General features: G+C 38.6%; 1 long non-coding RNA gene across 1 annotated transcript; it reads right to left on the bottom strand.

Annotated features, from left to right (window-relative positions):
• Window positions 1-5172: 5172 nt before the first annotated feature.
• Window positions 5173-14780, bottom strand: LOC121141177. The gene is made up of 2 exons (XR_005878073.1): window positions 14691-14780; window positions 5173-5715 (listed from the first exon to the last, which is right to left on the bottom strand). It is a non-coding gene; the product is annotated as an uncharacterized LOC121141177 (long non-coding RNA).
• Window positions 14781-15468: the final 688 nt, after the last annotated feature.

Raw genomic sequence — 15468 nt, 5'->3', positions numbered from 1 at the left:
ATACATAAGGATACATCTTCACCATAAATATATCAGTGCCAAATACAATATAACATTTCAATTTTGCTAAAGTTGATGTTTCTACACTTCTCTGTTTACTAGTAATGCTAAAAAAAATACTGCTTTGTATGTTTAATCCAATGCTAGATTCTCATCTGGAGTGCTTTAGATAATTGTGCTAATATATTACTATCAAACCTAATCTTTCTGTCACAGTAAAACAAGAGGCACCAACTATGTGGCAAAGTAATGGAGCCTTACCTTAGCATCCTGAGATAAGGAAGCAGGTGAGAGAGAAAGGAGAGGATAACAATTTGGAACAAGAGACTGCTTTCTGACTCTTGAGGATGAGTGATTTGGAATAGAAACTGGGAGACTTGAAAGCTGACTGATACTTTCTAAGGAAAGTTTAAATGTAAGGAAAGAGATGACAAACAAAGACATCTTCTAGCTCTGACACTTTATGATCTTGTGGATATCCTTCCATACAAGCTTTTGTGAACTATTTCAAATGCCATCAGAATATGCATGCAAGCACAGGCCCATGCATTTGCCTACTAGCCCATATTCACCAAAGAAAGATTTTTCTTTGTAACAAGTTCAGCTTGTGAATTTAATCAAAGTTTTAATGTAATGTATTTATTGCTATAAAGTGGCACATCATAGCAGACTTAAGTGACAGAATTTGGTTCAAGCTATGATGAACCAAATCTAGAAACTAATATGTCCAGTAGTGCTCATTCATACCCAAGGTGCACTCATGAATAGGTTTCTGTTATGTTCACAAAGAGGGGAGTCTCACTAAATATGCTTTGCAGTGTCATATATCTAGACATCCGACCCAATTCATATTTCACACATGCATTTTACAGAAATTCAGTAACCCTAACAAGTTCATTCAATTCTACCAAATAATTTTCAAAATAACTTATTCATTGAAATAATTTTTATAATGTTTTGTTTTTAAAATGGTGAAGAACATGTAGGAACATGAGGCATAAATTCAAAAACCTGTTGGGAATTTCACATTCTGTATTGCTACACAGGTCCTAACAAGCTAAGTTCAAGAGAAATTTTACTTGTTTAATGTAACACAAATAATAAAAACTAAGAGACTGACATTGGGGCTCAAGCTTCGAGCTAAAGATCAGAAAAGTAAACAGCCAGCCACTAGCTCTTACCTCTACTTCAGGCTGAAAGGAATGTCCTGTCCTCAGTGTGGCTGGAGAATAAATCTTCACATGAGGCCCTTTGCTTTTTCCTTTATACTCCCCTAGTGCTAGGATTAAAGGCATGTGATCCCAAGTGCTGAGATCACATTTGTGTGAGCTTTTTCTCTTTAGGACATGTATCTCAATGTGGTCTTGAATTAACAGAGATCCATCTGCTTGTCTCTTGAGTCCTGGAATTAAAGGTTTGTGCCACCACTTTCTGACTCTATGTTTGACTAGTATCGCTGCAGGGGTTAAAGGTGTGTATTGCCATTGCCTGTCTCTGTGGCTTGTGGCTAGTTTTGCTTTATGTGCTCTCAGGCAAGCCTTAATAAATCATTAAAAATATATCACCCCAATTTAATAATGGACTCTACCTTGACTTTTTGATGTGCGTGGAAAAAATGATGTAATTTATACCACTAAAGTAATGTATTTAAATCCAAAGATCTGTTATTTTTCTTACAATAATATGGGTTCTTCCAATTTAGCATGTTTACTATCACCCTATGTTGTGCAAGATCAATTATGAACTATGTAATCATAAAAATCTCATGAAGCAGGTACTAGCATTCCCTATTTTAGAGGCACAAAATATGATGTCTAGAAAAATTAAGTACCTTTTCACACACTGCAGAACTGGGTACATTTGGAGCCAGAGATTTGAAGCAACATAGTTCAACCATAACCTTTAACCACTAGAAACATTGTTTTGTAGACATCAGGAGCCCACATTAATCATTGCTCAGTAATGACTGATGGCTATAGTTATCATCGGCATTCTTCATAATAAAGAAGTCCCAACTCTGACAGGCAAGCAGGTGGATTGTGGCTATGGAACACCTTAAAACCTGCAATGTTCAGCTCGGTAGGAAAGTCAAAATATGTTCATGGAAAGAAAAAATATTAAAGGTCAAACTCTCAAAATGAAAGCATTCCTTCAGCAAATTCTCTATTAACCATTAGTTCTTATCTTTATCTTTTCTAAAAACTAGGTCATTACAAAAGAGTCACTATGAGTCAAGAAATCAAGTCTAATTCAAAAGAAAAAGACAGGTACCTGGACTAGAATTAGGATACCAGTGACAGTCCGAGCCTGTCAGGGACTTGCTTGGTGTTTGAGACTGACAGAGGAACACTGACAGTCTCTTCAGTTTCATTCCACCCCAAAGCAATAATAACAACAAAGCCACCCATCCCCTCCCCAACATACAAACATATACCCCAAGAGATGGATTTAATATGAGTAAATGATGTAGACGAACACAAATGATATCAAATGTAAAAAAAAAAACAAGATCTTTTCCTTTGCTCTAGTTCCCCAACACTTTAGTCTGTCTGCATCCCCAAGGTTTTGACTATTGTGCCCCATGCCTCTTTACTTAGTCACAGAGATTGCATTTGAGGTCATGCAACAGACACTATCCCAGGCTCATCCTCTGGGGGCTAGTGTCCGCTCTGTGGTGTCTAAGCCAGCCAGAAAATCTGAGTTGATACCAGTGAGTTAAAATGAACGTTTTCACATTGAGATGATACTTATTGTCTCATTCTAGCTCTCATACTTACAGTTCAAGAAGCCTAGGCATGTTCATACCACTGTAAGTGTGTGTGTGTGTGTGTGTGTGTGTGTGCGTGTGTGAGCACATGCACTTGTATACATGCATGAATGTGTGTTATGTGTATGTATACATGTTCATATAGGTGTGCCTGTATGTGTGTGTGTGTGTGTGTGTGTCGTGTGTGTGTGTGTGTGTGTGTGTGTGTGTGTGTGTAGAGGCCAGAGGTCAATATTGGTGTCTTCCTTAAAGACTCTACACTTCAATTTTTGGGATAGTTTCACACTGAACCTAGATCTTAACAACACACCCCAGGGATGCAACTGTCTCTGCCCTCTAGCACTAGGATTACAAATGTGCCGTATCCTTGCTTTTACATGGGTGCTGTGATCCAAACTTGGGTCCTCTTGCTTGCATGGTATGCATGTTAGCAACTGAGCCATCTTACCAAACTTGTGTATTATTTTAAATATAAAGTGAGCAGATACAATGACTATGGATAGACATCTTGCTAGGATCCCATGAAATAATTCATGTAAACTGTTTTACAGGGTGGTACCCACAGCAAATCCCCAGCACAAGCCAGCTCTTTTTATAATGTTGGCAGCAATCAATTTTGTTCTTGAAACCACCACACTGCCTAAGCCTTAAATCTCAGTGCCATTTGTGAGCAGAGTCACACAGAGGTGTTAATTTTGCTCATCAGGTTGGTGATTGGTGCTTGTTTGCTAACACTGAAAATGCTGGCAATGGAGGGAAGGAGGGCTGGCAGAGGAGCTCTGCTAATTACCGGAGGTGCAAATCCGACACATAGCGCTCTCATGAGGCATAATGAGCCTGAGCTGAGGTGAGGCAGGAGGTTTGTTACATACATTGAATCAGAGGCTGTAATTACTTAGCATCCCAAATGTGAATGATTCTTTGGGAAACAGAAGAAAGCAATCCACCCAACCTCCGCCCACCAACAAGAGTCCTCTTCAGTCAGCCAGTGATGCATGGAGGAGCACAGATAGAAGGTTAATTTCCTCCAAACAGCAGTTGATTAGATAAACTGCTATCTGTCTTCAAACACTGTGCGAAGAAGCAAAAGAAAGTGATGCAGGAACAATGTCCTTCATCAAAGGGGACCCATAGCATTTCCTCAATGGTCAATGAGGGGATTGGCAGTGGGTCATTTGAAACTGTATTTATTTAAAACTTAGGACCAGAAGCAGTCAATCAAGCAACAATCAAAATAGAGAAATAAGAGCCATTCCTTCTCTCCTTAAGTAATGTTACACATTGTCATGAATGGGCTGAAGTAAATGATGTGGGTTTTCAGACTCTACAACAAACAAAGATGCTGAGAGAATGTGTATGTTATACAATGTGGCAATTCAGTCATTTGATAATAATTATTCAATAGTGCCACCTGTAGGCAGCCATATGCTCCTTTAAGAGAAAAGATGGGGAATGTGTAAAGATAGATATCTCACCTTTCAAAGTTTGATAAGGACTTTCAGATCACACTGAAATTTTAATTCAAGCGCTAAGTTTCATTAGCCCTGCATGCTTTCAAAACTTTCCCAACCTTTCTGTGTAATAGTTCTTTTTGTACCTCTAGTGGCAAGAAACACATTTTAATATACATACAATGCTACAAAGGTCTTTTAGAGGGTCATTGCTTTTGTTACTATTATTACTTATGTGTGCATGTGTGCTTGTGTGCATGTCCCAGAACATGTGAAGAGTTCAGGAATGAACTTCAGGAATTGGTTTTCTCCTTCTGCCATGGGGACCCAAGGATTGAATTCAAGTTGTCAGACTCAGCAACCAATGCTCTTACCCCAGCCTAATTATTACTGCTTTCCCTTGAAACTGACATCCACAAAATAAACATAAAACTTCATAACTCGCAGTCTATGGGACCTCTCACAGTGGAGCCAGTGTTTGTACCTAGTGCACAAATGGACTTTGAGAACCCATTCCCTGTGGAAGGGTACTATTGCAACCCAGATAAACAAAAGAGAGCCTGCCTCCCCCCCCCAATGATATGACAGACTTTGATGATCCCCTGGTGAAGGTCTCACTATCCTTGGGAAGTGGGTGGGGGTGGGTTAGGGAGGTTGTTGCAGGGCATGAGAGGATGGGAGGGACAAATGCGGGATTGATGTGTAAAATAAGGTTGTTTCTAAAATAAAACAATATTTTAAAAAGTTCATCACTCACATCATTGTGGGTTGCAACTAGTTTTTTTCAGAATTTCCCCTTGTATCTTCTCATTTTTTTGTCCCATGATTCCTACCTTGTATTGTTATGCATCATCTTTTTATGCATTTTGTAAGGTGGAGTGTTTGGTCACTCAATTCTACCTTTTTTGACAAAATAGGACTGTTATGCTATACTTAAGGAAGCATGCTTTAAAGTTTTGATAAAATCCATTTATTCTCTAATTTATGTCTGTTCCTTACCCTACACACAGGGATCAATAAACATTAAACTTTGTCCTTGGTATCAGCTCATCAGAAAGTCTATCTGGTCCTCAAGTTTTGGGATTCCTTGCGGGTGGGACAGGCAAATTCTGTTTTCTGGACCTTGTTCTCACTTTCCATTCTCCTTCAATAAATATCTTCCCTTCACAATCTCCAAAAGAAGAAACAAATCCGTTGGTTTTGTTGACCCAGTAAACACTGATGCTGTTGTGTTTTCACACCAGCAGATGGAATTTTCTGAGAAAAGGGAAAGGCCCTCAGAAACCTGCTCTGCAATTTTCAGTTTGCACGCTTCTTCAGTCTGAAGTACCCTGGAGATTTCAAACCTTGCTACAGGTGTGCACCGAACAGCTTCCCTCTGGGCCTGGCTTCCAGGAAGAGTTGGCACTTTGACAAAACAAAAGAAAACATTCCTGTCTGGTAACAAGATGGAAGGCTTGGGGTCAGGAAGGCAGCAGACGTGTGAATCTAAAGTTTCTGAAAGAGAGAAGCACAGATTGCTTTTTGAGCTATAATTTTCAGCCCTGTGAAGGCACCTCGGCCACAGATCATCACTATGCAGCTATTGTATTTCAGGCATTGATTTTTGTGATGAGATACAGGGAATAAGCAAACGCTGAATTTTCATTAGCTCTTTGGGGAAAGGGAGAATCCTCCCCAAACCAGACTGCCCAGGATACATTAAGAGGTAATTTATAAGACATGGCTTAAACCAACAAGATATGACTTAAACAAATAGCAGCAATAAAAATAAAGCATTTCTGGGTGGGTTGCTAATTTGAACTAGATCATGCCCCTGGTAAAGTGCTGGCCATTCAAAGCACATTTCTTTCCTTTAAACTTTTATGGGGCAACTCTTTTGACTTCATTCTATTTTCTTTTGGGTATGTTTTACACATAAATGCACTATGACAAACTGGAAGAAACGAATGATAGTCCCGGGTTGGAGATTTTATATGTACATACATACATACATACATACATACATACATACATACACCCTTGCTGAGGAGATATGCAGAAGAACTTTTTTACTCTAGACATGGAACCAAGAGACGAAAGATATGATTCTACTCCAGTCCAATTCAGTGAACCAATGAGAATATTGAGATTACTTACAGGAACACAAGTGACTTACCTACATACAGATGTGTCTTTAAAAAGCCTGCACCAGGCACAAAATTAGTATGACTAAAACACCCACTCCAGTCAACATTCCATCACCTTTATATCTTAGTAATTCCAAGAATTGCATGCAGCAGTGCAGTGTTATATGCAGCTGTGGCAGAGTGTACAGAAATGAGGAAGTGGTTGTCATTTTAAGTGACAGTCTGATGACTCTCTCCTCCTCCTCCTTGTACTAAGAACTGATGGCAATAATCACTGCAACCTTGAGTTCAAGATACAAGTTCATTCAGGTGGGGACCAAAGCAGTCATGGTCTGCCCAAGTGGCTCACAAGGTAATGAGGAGATCGACTTTAGTCAAACAGTCAAGCACATTTCATTACAAACTGTGATAATGGGTTTGAAGATTAAATATTTGATTCCAAGGGAGAATATACTAAGAGAGATCTGGTCTATTACAAATGACTTGGGGGACTTTTCTAAAGGCATGATGGTGGCAGGATGCATAGAATTGAGAGGTCAGGAAGGTGAAGGATGGAGACTGTAGTGCATTATACGAGTGAGGGAAGCAAGTAAAGTGAGAAGGTACCAGACCATGCAATGCTTGGGCCATGCTAAGGAAAATTATTTCATCAGAAGTATTTCACTGAAGGATCCTTAAAACATGGGCATTGGAGGGTAGAAACAGAATCTGATCTAAATTTCGAGATGTTTATTTTTCCCTGCTTTAAAGTGAAAGAAGACTTATAATCAAATGCTCAGTGTGATGAGGTTTGAAAGATTCAGTATTTTGAAGTGATAAGAAATTGGTGCAAATGGAGCTTGGGAGACATCACATCCTCAGAACCCCCAATGTAGTGACTATGCTTGCTAGCCTAGCTGAGGTATACAGTGAATCCAGGTCCCCCTTGGAGGCCCCATGTCAAACAGCAAGGTGAATGGCTTTAAAATTTGAAACCTCCGTCAATGGGACCAGTGCCTGGGGACCACCATCGAGCCTCCCCTCCTGGTGGGACCATATGCACCCAAGATTCCTAGTCTTCTTTTCCACCAATGGGACCAGGTAAACCAGGCCCTATATCCGGGCCTGCCTTCCAGTGCCTGGGGCCTGTCATAGAGTCTCACCTGCCCACAGGAGCCTATGTACCCCAGTTTCCTGGTCTTCTTCTCCACCCACAGGACCAGGCAATTCTGGGCCTGTTTCTGGCCTGTGATCCAGTGCCTGGAGACTGCCACTGAGTCTCCTCTCCGGTGGGATCTTACGCACCCCAGATTCCTGGTCTTCTTCTCCACCCAAGGGACCAGGACTAGGACCAGGAAGAGGAGAACTACCAGAGTATTGGACTTGCTTGCACCCATCGAAAGGGAACTCTGACCTCCTGACCACCAGGAGGAGGCTATTTCTGCACCCACTAGAAGAAGGGATGGGAAGGAGACAATACAAAAACACACTCAGCAACAGAAAAACAAATGTGACACTGTTAGAATCTAGAGACTCCACACCAGCAAGACTCCAACATTCCAATGCAAATGAAGCAGAAGAGAATGACCTAAAAAATGACTTCATGAAAATGATACAGGCCCTCAAAGAGGATATGGGAAAATCACTCAAACAAATGGAAGAAAAAGCAAACCAAAAAAAATTCAAGAAATGGAAGAAAAAACAAACCAAAAAATACAACAAATGCATGAAAGGAAAAGCAAAAATTGGAAGAAACAATACAAACAGTGCAAGGGTTGAAAACTGCAACAGAGACAATAAAAAAACACAATCTGAAGAAAGGCTGGAAATAGAAAATGGTCAGGTACTACAGATGCAATCATAACCAACAGAATACAAGAGATGGAAGAGAGAATCTCAGGTGTTGAAGATACACTAGGAGAAACTGATTCATTGACCAAGAAAATCTTAAGTCCAACAAATCTCTAACACAAAACATCGACAAAAAAAACAAATCTAAGAAAAATAGGTATAGAAGAAGGTGAAGAAAACCACCTCAAAGGGGCAGAAAATATATTCAAAAAAATCATAGAAGAAAACTTTCCCAACCTAAAGAAAGGCATGCCAATGAATGTACAAGAAGCTTACAGAACACCAAATAGAGTGGACCACGTAAAAAGTCCCCTTGCCACATAATAATGAAGAGCCCAAATATACAAAATAAAGAAAGAATATTAAGAGTAGCTAAGGAAAAATGTCAAGTAACATATAAAGACAAACCTATAAGAATTAGAGCTGACTTCTCCATGGAAACTCTGAAAGCCAGAAGGTCCTGGATAGATTTTCTACCAACACTAAGAGACCATGGATGCCAGCCCAGACGACTATACCCAGCAAAGCCTTCAATAACTATAGATGGAGAAAACAAGATATTCCATGACAAAACTAGATTCAAGCAATATGTGTCCACTAACCCAGCCCTACAGAAAGTTCTGGAAGGAAAACTCCAAGCAAAGGAAGTGAACTACAATCAGAAAAACATAGGCATTAGATAATCCCACCTTACCAATAGCCGAAAGAAAAAAAGGGTGGAATTCCACATATAATTCCACCTCAACAACCATTCCAAATCAAAGAAGAATGAGCAATCAATGGTTATTAATATCCCTCAATATTAATGGTCTTAACTCGTGCATAATAAGACACAGGCTAACAGAATGGATTCAAAGACAGAACCCATCCTTCTGCAGCATACAAGAAACACACCTTAGCCTCAAAGACAGACATTACATCAGAGTTAAAGGTTGTGAAAAGATTTTCCAATCAAATGGGCCCAAGAAAAAAGCAGGGATAGCAATCCTAATATCTAACAAATTAGCTTTTAAACTAAAATCAATCAAAAGAGATAAAGGAGGTTATTTCATACTAATCACAGGAGAAATCCACCAAGATGAATTTTCAATTCTGAACATCTATGCCCCAAATACAAAGTCATTCACATTTGTAAAAGAAATATTACTAAAAATCAAATCATATATAAGGCCCCACACACTTATAGTGGAAGACTTCAAAACACCACTCTCACCACTAGACAGAAATACCAGACAGAAACTTAACAAAGAAAGAAAGGGACTAATAGAAGCTATGACCCAATTGGGATTAACAGACATCTATATAACATTCCAAGCACCACATGGAACCTTCTCAAAAATCAAACACATAATTGGCAACTTATCAAACCTCAACCGGTACAAAAAAAGTGGAATAGCTCAATGCACCTTATCAGACCACCATGAGTAAAAATTAGAATTCAACAACAACACAAATTGCAGAAACCCTACAAACTCATGGAAATTGAATAATGCACAATTACACCATTCCTGGGTCAAAGAAGAAAAAAAAAAGAAATTAAAGACTTCCTAGAATTCAATGAGACTGAAGACACAACATACCCAAACTAACAGGAAACTTTGAAAGCAGTGTTACAAGGGAAGTTCATAGCAATAACTGCCCACATGAAGAAACTGGAGAATAGTTACACTAGAGAATTAACAGCACAGCTGAAAGCTCTAGAACAAAAAGAAGCAAAATCACCCAGAAGAAGCAGACGCCAGGAAATAATCTAACTGAGGCCTTAAACAATACATTAGAAACTAGAAAAACAATACAAAGAATCAACTCAACCAAGAGTTGGTTCTTTGAGAAAATCAACAAGATAGACAAACTTTTATCCAAACTTACCAAATGGCAGAGTGTGAACATGCAAATTAACAAAATCAGAAATGAAAAGGGGGACATAGCAATGGACCATGAGGAAATCCAGAGAATCATCAGGTCATACTTTGAAAACCTGTACTCCACAAAATTCAAAAATTTAAAGGAAATGGACAATTTTCTGGATAGCTATCACTTGCAAAATTAAATCAAGAACAGATAAGCAATTCAAATAGACCTATAACACCTATGGAAATAGAAACAGTCATCAAAGGTCTCCCAACCAAACAAAGCCCAAGTCCAGATGGCTTCAGTGCAGAATTCTACAAGAAATTCAGAGAGCAGCTTCTACCAAATATTCTCAAAGTATTCCATACAATAGAAGCAGAAGGATCTTTGCAAACTCTTTCTACGAGGCTTCAATAACCTTGATCCCCAAGCCACACAAAGACACAACTAAGAAAGAGAACTTCAGACTAATATCCCTCATGAACATTGATGCAAAAATGCTCAATAAAATATTGGCAAATCAGATCCAAGAACACAACAGAAAAATAATTCACCTCGATCAAGTAGGTTTCATCCCAGGGATGCTGGGATGGTTCAACATACGAAAATCCATCTTGTAATCTACCAAGCTGAGAAACAAAAATCACATAATCCTCTCACTGGATGCTTAAAAAGCGTTTGACAAAATCCAACACCTCTTCGTGATAAAGGTCTTGGAGAGATCAGGGATAACAGGAACATACCTAAACAAAATAAATGCTATATACAGCAAACCAACAGCCAAAATCAAACTAAATGGACAGAAACTCAACACGATTCTGCTAAAATCAAGAACAAGATAAGGCTGTCCACTCTCTCCATACCTTTTCAATATTGCAGTTGAAGTTCTAGCTAGAGCAATACAACAGCAAAAGTAGATTAAGAGGATATAAATTGGAAAGGAAGAGGTCAAACTTTCACTATTTGCAGATGATAGGATAGTTTACCTAAGTGATCCAAAAAACTCTACCAGGGAACTCCTACATCTGATAAATACTTTCAGCAAAGTGGCAGGATACAAGATCAACTCAAGAAAATCGATAGCCCTACTCATACAGATGATAAAAGGACCAAGAAAGAAATCAGAGAAACATCACCCTCTACAATTTCCACAAACAACATAAAATACCTTGTGGTAAGGCTAACCAAACAAGCAAAAAACCTATATCACAAGAACTTTCAGTCCTTAAAGAAAGAAAACAAAGAAGACATCAGAAAATGGAAAGATCTCCCATGTTCTTGGATAGGTAGGATCAACTTAGTAAAAATGGCAATCCTGCCAAAAGCAATCTACAGATTCAATGCAATCCCCATTAAAATACCTACACAATTCTTCACAGATTGAAAGAACAATAATCAACTTTGTATGAAAAAAACCACCCAGGATAGCCAAAACTATCTTATTCAACAAATCAACATGTGGAGGGATCACCATCAGTGAATTCAAGCTCTATTATAGAGCTGTAGTCCTGAAAACAGCTTGGAATTGACACAAAAATATATGGGTAGAACAACTGAATATTATCCTATACATGTATAGACATCTTAACTTGGACAAAGAATTTGAAAATACACAATGGAAAAAAGAAATCATCTTCAACAAATGGTGCTGGTATAACTGGATGCAGAAAAAAAAACAATGGAATCCTGAAATTTGCAGGTAAATGAATGGCACTGGAAGAAACCCTCCTGAGTGAGGTAATCCAGTCACAAAAAGACAAACATGGTACGTACTCACTCATATATGGATTTTAGACATAGATCTGGGGAGTACCAGCCTACAATCCCATGACAAAAGAGTTTGGGAAACATAACCCTCAACCAATGACTGATGGAAGCAGAGGCAGACTCCCACTGCTAAACACCGAGCTGAACTCAAGGAACGCAGTGACAGAGAGGCAGAACTGATGAGCAAAGGGGTTAAGACTGGGCTATTTTAACCCCCAGAAACAGCTGACTTGACCAAAGGGAGCTCTTGAATCCCAGACTGATGGCTGTGAATCCAGCATGGGGCTGATCAATACCCCCTGAATGTGGGTGTCAATGAGGAGGCATAGGCAATCTATGGGGCCTTGGGTAGTAAATCAGTATTTAATCCCTGGCATACAAATGGATTCTGTGTGCCCATCCCACAATGAGAGATGCTGTCTCACCCTGGGCTCTTGGGGTAGGGTCTAGGCCCTGCCCTGGATGAAATGTCAGACTATGGACACACCCTTGGAGGGCCTTACCCTCCCTGTGGAAAGGAGGAGATACTGGTAGGGTGGTTGGTGGGAATGCGTGGGAGGAGGGGAGGGGAAGGTATAAGGACCTGGGATTGGCATGTGAAGCAACCTTGTTTCTAATTTAAATTTTAAAATAAAAAAAGAAATGACACCTGAGGTTGACTGGTCTCCACATGCACAAGCATGCACTGTACGTGTATATGTACATACACATGTAAACCACATATAAGACTGAACACACAATGAAAATGGGTGAGCATTAAGACAGGCATTTATACTTGAGAAATGTTTCATAAATAAAATTGAGAGGATGTGAAGAGGAACTTGGTGGGAACTAGAAGGGAGATAGAAAGTCCAACATATTATGAACTGAGCACACTTCCAAATACATACATTACCAGAGAACCAGGAAGTATGCTATGTAATCTAGGTTGTCTATAAAAAATAGATCTGACAGAACATGTATGTTTGCCTCTTCATTTTTCTATTTGTTTCAAATGTTTTTCTTTGAATAAAATTGTATAGTTTAAGAAATATTTCAGTAAGTGCTATGGATAGGTGATAAAGAAAAATAGCTACAAGAATTTTCTGTCTGTATGGGAGACATTTATATACTTGTTAAAGCATGCCATTTCCTGCTACCACAGATTTGTATATACATGAATTACTTCAATTTAAAAGGGTTTTACTCAAAATTGCTATCTTGTACCACACCACAGAGCTAACACATTCTAAGATCAGCCTGTGCTCTTTCTATTGGGATAAAGAAGTGGCAGAGGTAATTAAAAGCATAATATTTAAGAAATTAAATACTGATAAGAAGAATTTTGCAAAGATGCATTTGGGGAAGAATGAACAAACATTATAATTTTAATAGAATTAATGTATTCTGTGTCCTCCCAAAAGAATTAAATCAGCAATAGATTTAATTTGTAAAGTAAAAAAATTTTAATAGGATGTAAAACTCAAGACTGCAGGGTTGGGAGGATGGATCAGCAGGTAAGAATACTTGCTGAGCAAGCAAACTGGTCTGTGTTTGGGTTCTCAACACCCACATGAAATTTGGGCATGGCTATATGGCTTGTAACCCCAGCCTGAAGAATAGACGGAATAAAATTGCTAAGGTTTACCCACCAGTCAGGCTAAATAAAAAAAGTGGCAAACTCCAAGTTCAGTGAGCAACTGTCTCTGGAGAATAAGGTGGGGAGGTATATAGTGGGACAGCTAATGACATCCCCTGTCCTCCACATGTGTGTGGGTAATACACACTGGCAACACTCATGTACATACATGTATACACACATACACACACAAAGAAATCAATACTACATTAAGGAAATATAGTCTATACATGTAGAGTTATATTACAACTGGGCTTTCTATTTGCCTATGAATTTCTCAGTAGCAGAATAAAAGGTAAAGTGCTGTCTTTGGAACAGAGTTTCCCACCTAGTCTAGGAGTAATCCATTGTTCTCAATCATTACAAAATGTTCACCCAACAATGAGACAGGGAATGCCTTCAGCTACTGTTCAGAAACAATTATTGGAACTTCTCAAAAAACAATCATCACTTTTAGCAATGTTAGCCAAAAATTAAGGCAATTTCATTAAAACAAAACATAAATTAAAACATTTCATATGGGCAGCAAAGCTAACATGTTCCTGTGTTTTTCCGTTGCTCTGGCTCAATGTTAAGATAAAGCTGATAGCTGAACTGCTATTGACAATACTAAGAGGAGAGAGGCACAATCCTGTTCTCAGTAATGGATTACACGAATATTTTCATATGTTGAATTTGTTTATGTTATTTAGTCCTCAGACTTATCTATACTTAAAATGTCCACGGCCTTAGCAGACTATATCCACAAAATGCGCACTTAACTTATTTCAGTGCTTAGGTTAACACTAGATTTTTATAAACTTCTGAGCATTGACAGTTCTTGCTTCCACAAAATTATAACCATGCATTGCCAAACCACACAGATATAGGATTTGATTTAATTCACACTGTAATTTTCATCACATGTTTAAAATGATCCTCCTAAAAGAAGTACAAAGGAGTGAACAATATCTAATGGAAGGGTTTTTATAATTCTATGATTAAGGTTTGCTAATTTCCCTACCAATTTATTTCTTTAAATAATAATTATCTACTAAAGGGCACATTCAACGTGCCAGGGTTCACCAAATAGACACGATTAGTCTTTGTGTAAATCAGTCTATTTAAAAGATGACTTTCTATCAATTCCCACCAAGATACAAGATCTATTTATCTATTAGCTGAAATGTCAGCTAGTCTGGGACAATGCTTTTGCTTAGGGGCTGACAGAAGCAATAATGGTCTGAACTCAGGATTAAAGAGCTTTGTGTATGTCTGTGTTCTTCCTTGAAACTTACAGCCTAAGAAACAAGCTGGGGCAGTCTGATAGACAATGAGACTCACATGTCCAGAAGCTTCCATTTCATCAGCAGACTTTTAGACAACCTGAGGGAGAAGAACCACTGGGTTAGCTGCTCTATAGCTGTCCACATAGGCATACTTCAAAGTGGTATGAAGCTAACTGGAGGTAAATTATCTTCTCTATTTTATAAATGAGAAAACTGAGGTGGAAAAGAGTGAATCAGTTACCTATTTCACTTATCTTTAAGAAACACCTCAGATTTTGTGTCAGAAATGGTGGTCCCAGGACCAAGTATTGAATAACTCTCCTATCTTAAACAGGAATCAGGAAGCTGGGTACTAGATGAGTGGAGTGGTAGGTATTTTGAACAAAGCTGAGGAAGGGGAAATCAATTATATCCAGCTTTTGCCTAGTCAACCAACATTGTCTTATAATCATGACTAGTTAAATGAAGACATCTGCAGCAATCTTTACACAATTTTAATCTAAATCTTCAACATTTTGTTCTTTTTTATTCAGATCTCAGAAAATATGTCCATGTAGATTCACTCAAATAGAAAAGGTACTGTCTTGGTAACGTTTATATTACAGTGCGAGACTATGTTATTTTCAAAATCATGTTCCTCAAGTTTTAAACTCTAGTAATATCTGGTTACCATTCTTAGAAACTATATATATCTGAGAACATTAGCCTTGCCTGGCAAGTGTAGTTCTCTCCCCTCATCAAAGAAGTTTCTTTTTGCAGCAGACAGAAATCACTGTAGTAAGCTACA

Source organism: Mesocricetus auratus, unplaced genomic scaffold (assembly GCF_017639785.1).
Source record: "Mesocricetus auratus isolate SY011 unplaced genomic scaffold, BCM_Maur_2.0 Super-Scaffold_100007, whole genome shotgun sequence".
Classification (NCBI taxonomy): domain Eukaryota; kingdom Metazoa; phylum Chordata; class Mammalia; order Rodentia; family Cricetidae; genus Mesocricetus; species Mesocricetus auratus.
This window is presented reverse-complemented; position numbering and strand designations above follow the sequence as displayed.